The following is a 10,677-nucleotide window of genomic DNA, read 5'->3' on the forward strand; positions in this document are numbered from 1 at the left end:
CAGGAGAATGCAAATAAATCCCATTCTTCATTGCCTCATACTTCCTACTCCTCTAATTTGCAGTGGTAAATTTGAAATCCGAATAGTCTCATTTTTCAGAAAGCACTGAGCACTCCCAGGTGCCTTTTGCAACCACTGGGACATGCAGCTGGGACATCCAACACCTATGCAAATCTGGGCCAAGTTATCTGCAGTGACACAACTAATGCAGCTGAGAAAAACCATTGCTTTGCCTTCTCACAAGGGGATGAAATCTCTGTGGTGAGCTGCTGACTCTGTTAGAGGTAACTCAACAACATTACAATAATGTAAGCAGCTTTAGGAACAGCCTAAAAGTTATGAGGAGGTTGATTTTCAGAGCATATCAGGAGACAATGTATGGCACCATCATGCATTCAGGAAATCACATTCAGGTTTTCTAAACCACAAATGCAAATAAAGCCTGGCAATTTTTATACTATGAACACAAACAGATTTAGTATTGTAAACCACAGTGTAGCTCATCTGGAGAATTAATACTGTCCAGTAAAAGATATGCCAGAGTAGTAAGAAGTTTCTGAGTACCCAGGACAGTCATATCAGGCTTTCTAATTTCACAAGTCTGAAACGAGAACCAAGACACAAATGTTGTTGACATTAGACATCATTTTCCAGGACAACCTGAGCAGTTAGCCAAGTGCAGCAGAGCTGCACAAAAGAACTTGCTGTCACTAGTTATTTAGTTATCTGGCTGCTCAGATATGGACCACAGCCTCTGGACAGTTACTCTGAGTGCTCAGTTTGCAAGAAATAAGCATCACTTTTTGGGAAACTAGCAAGGGGGAGACTGCTCAAGTATGTATTAAAAAAAGCTGTTTCCTTTCAGAGCTGAATTCAAATTAAGGCTCATACAGTTCTTTTAAAACTTTTATCTATAACCTATTTTCTCCCTTTTTTTTTTAGAAGCCACTTTTGAACATGTAAGCAGACTGGGGAGCTGATGATGCTTTCCCTGTTGACACATTCACCAGTCTCCTATGCTGAATCCTGATTCACTGGATGCTCCCAGCTGCCAGGCATGTGCCCTCAAACAGTGCCAGTGCTTCTCCTGTACTCCTACTCTTTGGGCACAAATCCTTTTACAGGAAAGGGGCTCTGGGTGCAGCTGCTATAGGTGCACAGGATGGGCAAAGAGCTGAAGTGCACCTCATCCTGAATGCCAAACACGAACACTCTGCCTCACAGCTCAGGGGGTAATGAAAACTGAAGACACAAAGGGATTTTGCACTAGATTTCTGAAAAATCCAAGCTGAGCTGACAATCTAAGCACTTCTCTGTCAACAAAGGCTGCTTGGGATTTACAGACTAGCTGTCCCTCCTGAAGAGTCTGTTTTATTTGGTATGCTTTGAGCAATCTTAATGTATGCCAAGCTTTTATTCACAGACATGGCCTTTTGCATAACACCCGAGTAGAGTATTTGCTCAGGAAGTGGTAGACCTGAATTCCAGGCTTTTCCCTGCAGAGGAGGACTGAAAGCACAGTTTCTACCTCCTGCAGGAAAATGCAGAGCCTACAAAGAAGCACAAACCTGGATCCAAGTGGAAGAGACCTGGGACCCAGTTTTTGTCCCCTGGGATGTGTAAACAACTAACATTAGATGGCATCTGGATTCAAAAGCAAATACAAGCCAGAAATAATCAAGGACATAGAGACTGGGCCCACGAATACATCACTCTTGGCTAAGCTCCATAATCACTAGGTTAGATAATGATGCCAGTCTTCTTGGCAGACCTTATTTGCAATGTGCTATTGCAATTATATTTCTTCAGTTCTGCAGCAGCTTAAGTGTCTCTGCACTGCCCCTCCATGGCACAGTGCAGTCATACTTTCTTCTCTTACACTGCAGTTCAGTACAAGCTACCTTTCCATTCCCTGGGTCAGAGAGAAGTTATGCATAATAGGAGCAACACTGATTTAAGTGCTACAGCTTCACTATTTTTATGTATTTCAAAATTGGGACTGTACAGATCCTTAGTATCCATGGTACTGCCTTCAGCTGGAACAGGAATCCTCTCTGTTTCATTTCAAAGATGTTCCATGATTACAGCAGTCATTGATTTCATTGGGGCATCAACCCTTTGTTTCAAACATTATTTTAATAGGTTGCAGTAAAAGAAAAGCAAAATTGAGAATTCCCTATTCAGGAATAAATAACTTAAAGGATTTTAGAATAAATATCCTCAAGATTATAGAGTAAAGATGATTTGATAAGGAATAGTATGTTAGAATTCATCTGCCCATGTCTTTATTAACACATCCTACCCTCCCTACAATGGGGATGAGATTTTCTTGACAGCTGCATTTCCAAGCCAGCAACCCAAGAACAAGGAGCATGCAGGAGGCACTGCTTCATCCCTCCACCACAGACGGGGACATTTTGGTTGTACGAAGCTTTCTGCCTACCACCAAAAGCACCTATGTGATAGAAGGGACCTTTCCCCTGGCCTGTTGAAGTGGTTCTGAGCATATCAGCTTTTGAGAATCCCACCCCTGAGCCCTCCCAATCCTATGGCATATCAGGACACCCAAGTTACATACCTTGACTGCAAGCATAAAACATCTTGTATCTCCTTAGAGAATCAGCCCTCAGTTTCACTTTGTGCAATATCCATCTCAGTGAAGCAGTTTGGTCATAGGTGCACTTAGGTACGTGCAGTTAGACCTGCAAGGTAGTTGGATATCATAGAAATGGACATGTATCTAAGATTCAAGTATCAAAGTCATCTAGATAACCTCCTAGGAGAATACGAGTCTACTTTATTTAGCTCTATAGACAAGCCACTTGCCCAACCACAGTCTTAAGAAGTTGTTGCAAGGACTAACTGCGATGAAATTTGCCCCAGTGTCAGACACTTGAAAATAGTCACGAGTTATAGTAGTGCAACATTAAAAGTGGGTCATCAGAGTTTTTTGACATTAACCTGCCTTTGACTCACAGTCCACAAGATTTAGATCATTTCCAAGGAAATCTGCCACACTGAATGTGCAGTTTTTAAAACTTGACGTTAAGGCTGTGCTATTACTGTGCAGCATGTGCTGCTTGCACAGCAAGATTAGACTCATTTTCAAACTGAGGCTCAAATTTATAAACCTGCATACAGTGCATTGTCTCTTACTCTAATAGGATTTTTTTCCTTCACACCCTTTCCTGTTTAATGCATAGTGAAATTCCATTTCATCTTTAGTAAACCTTTCAGCAGGAGTATAATTTTAACTAATAAAACCTCCATAAACACCATCACTTTTATTATGCATGACTGCAACAGTCAGACCTTGGTAACAACACTTGGCATGACTGGCAGCAGCAAGGTAACCATGGACACTGCTCTTATTAAGAAGAGTTAAAAAATTGCATTCCAGTAACTTAGAAATACTTATTTGCTCATGAAAGGGAAAGTGAAAAAAGTATTTACAGATATATTTCCATGTCAGATGCCATGCCTATTACTGGTAACATTAATATTGTTATAGTTATAACTGTGGTGCTTGGAAACACCAGCCTGAGGTAACACCTACTGAGGTCTGAGAGAAATTACGATTCTTGTCATTCGGGAGTTGAAACAAACAAGACAAACAAGAGTAGAAGAAATTGGTTTTAGTTCCATTTTTAAGATAAAGGAAAATAAGCACAAGTAGACAAATCTTTAGTCTCATGGACTTTATAATCTCTGGAATTACTTTTTCTGTATCTATTAAGCATTAACAAAGGCATCAGAAAGCACTGGACTTGTCAGTCCTGCACAAGTAAAATCATATCCATGTCCTCACTAATCTTTTGCATTACTTATAAACTTTTTATAGTCATATTTTAAATAACAGTTTTTGCAAAAACTGATCATAGAGCAGACTGTTGTGCTGACATTTTTATGGTCTACAAACATGTCTCAAGTTCTGGAATTTCAGCAAACTGCATCCCTTAGAGATCACATTGATTTTATCTGTGCATTTTCCTAGCCAACTTGTCTTTTCCTCTTTGTGCATGGGTGTCAAAAACTGGTATTTGGGTTGACCCAACTCAAACCAGCTGTTGGTTCCCTTGTTTGAATTATTTCTCTATCACACACTGCTTTTGCCATTTGCCCTTCTCCATACTGACATCTTTTCCAGAATAAATCTTTGCTGTCCAGCCAGATGCAGAAACAACCCACAAACAAGGTTATTGTCCTTTTTTGGTTAGGTATGCATAGCCCAGACCGCAAAGTCCTGACTAGTGTATCAGGCTGTTTTCATATCCCTTATTCTGTATTACTAAAAGGTGTCTTTGAATCATTAGGTCATCTCCCTGTAAATAATTCAAAATTTTAGTAACTATGCTCAAAATAAATCTTCATGTGGCAGGATGCATACACTTTGCCTCAAATATGTACATTATCTCCTCTCAGGCCCAGACAATTTAAAAGATAGTTTCCAAGATTTCCTGAGAATTCTAAATACATGCAGAATAAAAATGATACAAAAAATATAAAAGGGAATAAGCCTGTAATTCATCCTAGCCCATGGAGTACTCCCTAACATTTATTGTTTTGAAATTACTTCTGTCACAGTGGCAAGCAAGTCTCTGTCCTTTCATCTGTAGACAAAGACTGAAGGATTGTCTCTGATGTCAAGGCAATGTTTTAATTTCTTGTGTGACTGTCACTTGAAAGTATGTCACCTATCCTGCAGATGGAGAGAGAGGGCCAGGGTTACATGCTTGCTGCCATTCTCCATGGAGGTATATGCATGAACTCTATCTGAAACTCAGCACTGGGGTTCTCACAGATAAAGCATGATTGCATAAATACCAAGAACTGGGTTCAACTATTCAATGATAGACCACGCTGTGTCTTTCTTGAAAATGTTCCTTACACGGGCTATTTCTTTGGAAAATTAAGTTTTTTCATGCATTATTTGATTCTAAAGAAGTGTCTTTTTCCACTCTGCACAAACGGATATATCAGATTCACTCTGAACCATCCCTTCTTAAAACTATCACTGGAAAAATGATGGGATTTTCCACTAAGATTTTAGTTGATCAGAGATTAGGATGTAGAAAAACCCTCCCTGACATGGCTGGACACGTCTAGATGCAATGTTAAGGGTTCAATCACCAATTCTATGCATATATATACACACTAAAACATATAAGTCAATTCTGAACCAACAGAAAGGTTCATAGCCCATTCTTGTGTATTTATAACAGGACTAAATCAGTACGAAATTTAAACAACCCTTTCCACAACTACATAGCATCTATATAGACATAGCTCATCCATTTCATTTTTAGAGACATCAGGTTTACTTAGACTCCCTTTGTCTTTCCTCTCACACATACCTTACAGTCCCTATTAGAAAGAGGTTTGTGAAGTTCCTCTGGGTGCCACTTACTTTCTTTTGTCTCTGTGTTGACAAAAAATGCACACATCTAAGGATGAATACTCTCAGTCCGGTTTGCATCTTTGGACTTCAGAGCAATTTGGGGTTCATATTTTTGTTACAGGGTATTTTTTCCACTGTGGAGACTTTGATTTCCTTAACCCCCAAATCCACAGATTTATAACATTTATTTATACATCTCAATGAGCAGGAGTGAGTGAAAGAAAGCTGGGATGTGTCATGGACTTCCCTACGGTCTAAGTTTCAAAAGGCAAATGAAAACACCTGCAGCTTGAAGAGGCAGAAAATAACAGAATTAATAACAGATTATTCTTCAAATGAGATGGCTTTCACTGTTACCAGTTGCAAAGAAAGAGCAAAGATACATTGACCTGTTTCATAGCTTGGTACCTAGCTGGGTGACAATGTGTTTAAATACAGCCCAGTCCAGAGAGGTAACATGATGAATGTTATAGAGGGCAACACCTTGTTTCAGTAGCTCAAACCTAATAAGAATCTACCTAAGAAGCTGTGTAGGCTTCAGAAATACAAGACGGTGACTGAATATTTGTATTGACTTTTTGCTGGCACAATACTGTTGCATAGCTTGGGTTCTTTTGAATAGAGATCAATATTATTTGTACAGTCATAATAAAATATGCACCACACCAAATCTCCTCAGGTTGTACAAGAAAATATTAAATTACATTACTTTAGAATACATGATACTAAGAAACACCTGGTTTCTTCTCAGCAACAGTACTCAATATATATAGAACACAGATACTTCCTTTACATGTTCAATAACACATGACTTACAAGCTGTGTAAGCATAGGTAGCAAACTACTAGCACCTCAACAGACCCTCAGGAGGATGGAGAGAGAAGCTCCATCCATTCAGACCCCGTCATGCCCACCAAAGGGGACAGCACATGGACAACAGCAGACCAACAAATGGGCAAATCAAAGCCTGATGTGGCATTCAAACTGCTCACAGCTCTTGGTGTTTTGCTACAGGTGTGTGCTCACCAACAACTACATTCTTGTCCTTCCCCTCTGCCACTGTTTTGTTCCCAAAAAACAACTCTTGCTGCAACAGGGCTCAGAGAACAGAGATTGCACTCCTTTCTTTTCCTAACCTGATGTTCAAAGTGAGAAATAACAGGAAAGTTAGAAGTAAAAAATTCATGCAAATGCATGAATTCTCTGGAATTCAATGCCACAGGACATCAACAAACTGAAATACTTTGGATAGTTCCACTGCTTACACAATGTACAAGCAAAAGCTCATCAGAATTCATGTCACACAATGTACAATCTAATGGATGAGGAAATGAACTTCTTTTATCTTCTGTAATGTGGTGATGGGTACAGTGCTCGGCACACAAATGTTGCTCACCCTAAAGTGTGCTGCAGGGATCACCTTCCAGTGATGTTACCAGGTCTGTGGTTTGAACAGACACAGTAGTTTCTGCTGCTGTGACCCACAGCTCTCCAAAGACACATCATTGATATAAACTGTGAAGTAAAAATGCTTGTTCCTAAAAGTTTGCTTTCATTTCCACTGTGTTCCATTCAAGTATTTTATCAGCACATTCAGGATTGTACTGCGCACCTCTAATGCTTTTATCTTTTCTTGGTGCATGTCTTTTACCCAAAGCACATGAAAGTTACACTGCCATTTATAGGCTACCAACCACTAAGTCAATTATCAGTTTAAGCAAAAAATATATTATTTTTAAGTTATTAACTCATATATATGTAACACTAGAAAGAATAACATTTCCTGCATGTTTTTTTTAAAAATACTTACAGCTTCATTTTTTCTGATTCTTCTTAATTAAAAAGGCACAGATTAAAAATGGGGAAATAAAGATATTAAAATATTGTCTTCAAGGCACTGTAACTTCAGATAATGTTATTCTCCTAAACTTTAGGTTGTGCTAAAACATCTTTATTGTCTTCAAGGCATTGTAATTTTCAGATAATGTTATTGTCCTAAACATTAGGTTGTGCCAATTTTTCTCTCTCTGCTTCCATATTTTTCTCCTCAGGTACAGATATTCCATTTCCCCTATCTTTTGCTTCTACTTCAAGTTTGATTTTTCCTAGGGACAGGTTTGCTCAGCAGCAAGCAGGCAGTCATTTTAGCTTCTTTATTCCCATTTTTCCCCATTCTCTTTTGTAGATCTAAAGGATACACCTAAGGTGAGCTGAGACTCTATTCGTAAGATCTTTCTGTCCACCCCCACCCCAATAACAATAATCAGAGACAAGGTGTCCTTGTTCTTTCCTTCTACCAGAACATTCAGGATTGACAACTCTATATTGAGTTGCTCAGTTAATCATACATGTTCTGGTGGAAATTATTACCTTTATTGCAAAGCTGCGTATAGATAGAATTAAATGCTCATCTTTGCAATAAAGAATGTGCTCTTCTGTAAAATAATTACTCCATTATCAGGTCTGCTTTAAGTATTGTGAAGTTGCTAGTAATTTCTTCCCATTCTGTGAGGATTATAAAGAGAACTTGAATTTCCAAAGTACAGGATTTAAGACTATCAATTATTTCCTTCATGGATCACTCCCTTTCCAAAAGAAAATAATCTCTTCTGAAGAAGGTGTCATTCTTATGACAACAGAAGGATTGCAATATCACACTTTCAATGAGAATGTTAGACCTGACTCAAAGTCCAAAGATTAGAACTACATGAAAAGTATCCTATTAACATCAGCGAGCTGCACATCAGCTCTACCGAACAAAAGCTTCCCCTCACTTAAGGTCCTGCTGTCAGGCCCTTGAAAGTTTTGACATCCTGGTTCCAGTTATGTCAGCTCCCACAGTATGATTTATGTAGGTTTTCTGCTCATCTTCACTGGTTAGGTATATTCAAGCCCTCCTTCCTTGCTTCAGAAACATGTTTTATATAAGCTTAACTTTTAAAACCTTGTTAAAATGATAAGCATTATAGGGATGTTGCCAGCAGTAATATCCAAACAAAATCATGGCCTTTTTAAGATACACAGATTTTTTAAAACCAAAGACTTTCTCTCATGTCTTACAATCCATGTGTTACTAAAACTTGAAAGAAATTATTGTTGTATAATTATCATTTCCTGCAAAAAACAACCATTAAAATAACTTACAATTCTGAATGTTAGATGTATCTGGTCTCATTTACGCCTTCAGAAACATTAGAAAGGTTTTTTTTATTTGATAAACACTCTTGAGTACAGAAAGGCTAAACAAGGCTTTCCTGTCAGGTGTACTCTTTTATGAAATAAAGCATCACAGGAGCATGTCAAGAAAAAACAAAATTAAGACACTAGATGTATACAGAAGAGAAATAAATACTCTAGGACAAGAACACAAAAGAAGAAATCCAGACAGGAAAATAACAGTTAGGTAACAGGCCTTACAAATAAGGCAGATAAAGGAAAGAAAATAACATATGTACATTGTCAGGGAAGGTGCATGATATCCAATCCCCTACAATCCAACTACTTCCATTCTTTTGCATCCAGAATCATTATTGCATTTTTTTTTCTTTAGAAAGGAAGCTAAAATGAAAATCATGCTGAAACCAGAACTGCCCTGTAAAAAGTCCCTGTCCAAGTGAGTATTGAATATTTATCCCCCAGAGGAGAAAAAAGACCTTAACTAAGGCTAGTCCTAAAACCACAAACTTTCAATCCTGTCTGCTCAAAGGAGGAAACAGCAATAATTCAACCCACATTAACCAAAGCCGAAATATTTTCTCTGACTGTGCCCAGAAAGAAGAACCACAGTAAGAGATACCGAGCACTTTTCACAAAGGGTTGATTTTTGGTTCACCATGATCTGTAAGTAACGCTGCCACAGGCTTCCACCAACCACCCTCACACCCACTGAGCACTATGGAAACGCAGTCAGAGCCAGGATTAAACAGGCAATGCCAGCTGAACCCACAAAAGCCAAACTGTAAAAGCATCAACTGCTACAGCAATAAGCCTCCCATTCCCACTCCCTAAACAGGCCAACTGACCTTGCCAGTGCAGTGGGTGAGCCCATGTGGTCCTCCCTCCAGCTCCCGTGTTCCTGCTGCTGTGCCTAAGGAGTAATGCAACACATTGGGATGACATTGCAGTCAGCAAGAAACACTCCAATGCTTTGGAGCAACGGGTCTTTCTGGACACGCTGGCTACATTTTCTAGGTAGTCAGGATTACTTTGAAGGACACGCTGTTATTTTGATCCCAGATGGATGCATTCTGCTCCCCCAGCTCATTAATGCCAATCTCTTCTACAATAAATAAGCTAGGTAGCCGGTCTTCTCTGGCCTCTCCTGGATGATTTATGTCATCGGCTTGCAATAAGTCATACTGAAGTTTCTCTGACCTAGATTCGCTCCAACGTTGCAACTAGTTTGGTGACTTCTTTCCAGTCTTTCAAATCCATTATTCAGCAAGCCGGTGCTGATGATGCACTTTCAGCCAGGTTGCTTTCATCTTTCATTTTATTAAACGCAAATTGGATTTGAAAATGAAGGCGGACACTGCTGTAATCATACTGGCAAGTAACAGTGTTACTCAGCTGTCAACAGAATTCAGCCTAAATAGATCAGGGCACAAGAAAGAAATAGTATCAATGACTTTTCTTTGCTTGTATTTAAATATTACATCAAACTTATACTGTCACGGGGGACAAAAAGGTGAGCAGAAGTTGCAAACATAGCATTCATTCTATATGCTTTCTCTTTTCCCTTCCTCTTGCTCCCTAGCTAATCCAAGAGGAGTCATTTCAGCGTGAAATTTGTGCATTGTTTGCCAAAATGGTAGCAGGATGGTAATAAACTAGACAGCACCAACGCCACAGGGTCCCACTTTATATCACTGGTTTAGACAAATTAATTAATTAAAATGTTAAGAGCATGCTTTACACATGAATACTGTTCAGTTCCAGAGAGCTAAAAGTAAATCAGTATAAAACACTAGGTACAGATATACACTGTTGATACAGCTTTGCTTGACTGTATGTTATTTGTAATACATGATACTGGGACCTGCTTTGTAGAAGCAACTATTAATAATCATATTTCAGCACAAGACACAGCATTTAGCACAGTCACAGGTGGGAAAATCTTGTATTTTCTTTAAGGAGACATTTTATTAATCAGTGCCAATGGGATGGGAGGGTTAAACATCTGGCCTGAGGACTGGCAAGATCCACCCAAAGCTTTCAGTATGGCATCAGAATCATTCCTGACACATCTCTCTTATTCTGTTCTGTGCAGGTACCAAAGT

The 10,677-nt window shown here is 39.0% G+C and overlaps 1 long non-coding RNA gene across 1 annotated transcript in view; it reads right to left on the minus strand.

Annotated features, from left to right (window-relative positions):
- Positions 1-9,708, minus strand: part of LOC139676110 (uncharacterized) — a 40,071-nt gene extending 30,363 nt beyond the window's left edge. The window contains exons 1-2 of the long non-coding RNA XR_011698591.1: positions 9,604-9,708; positions 9,421-9,485 (exon numbers count right to left, since the gene is read on the minus strand). This is a non-coding gene — a long non-coding RNA (uncharacterized lncRNA). The remainder of the gene's footprint in view (positions 1-9,420; positions 9,486-9,603) is intronic.
- Between the last annotated feature and the right edge of the window lie 969 nt (positions 9,709-10,677).

Source organism: Pithys albifrons, chromosome 10 (genome assembly GCF_047495875.1).
Source record: "Pithys albifrons albifrons isolate INPA30051 chromosome 10, PitAlb_v1, whole genome shotgun sequence".
NCBI lineage: Eukaryota > Metazoa > Chordata > Aves > Passeriformes > Thamnophilidae > Pithys > Pithys albifrons.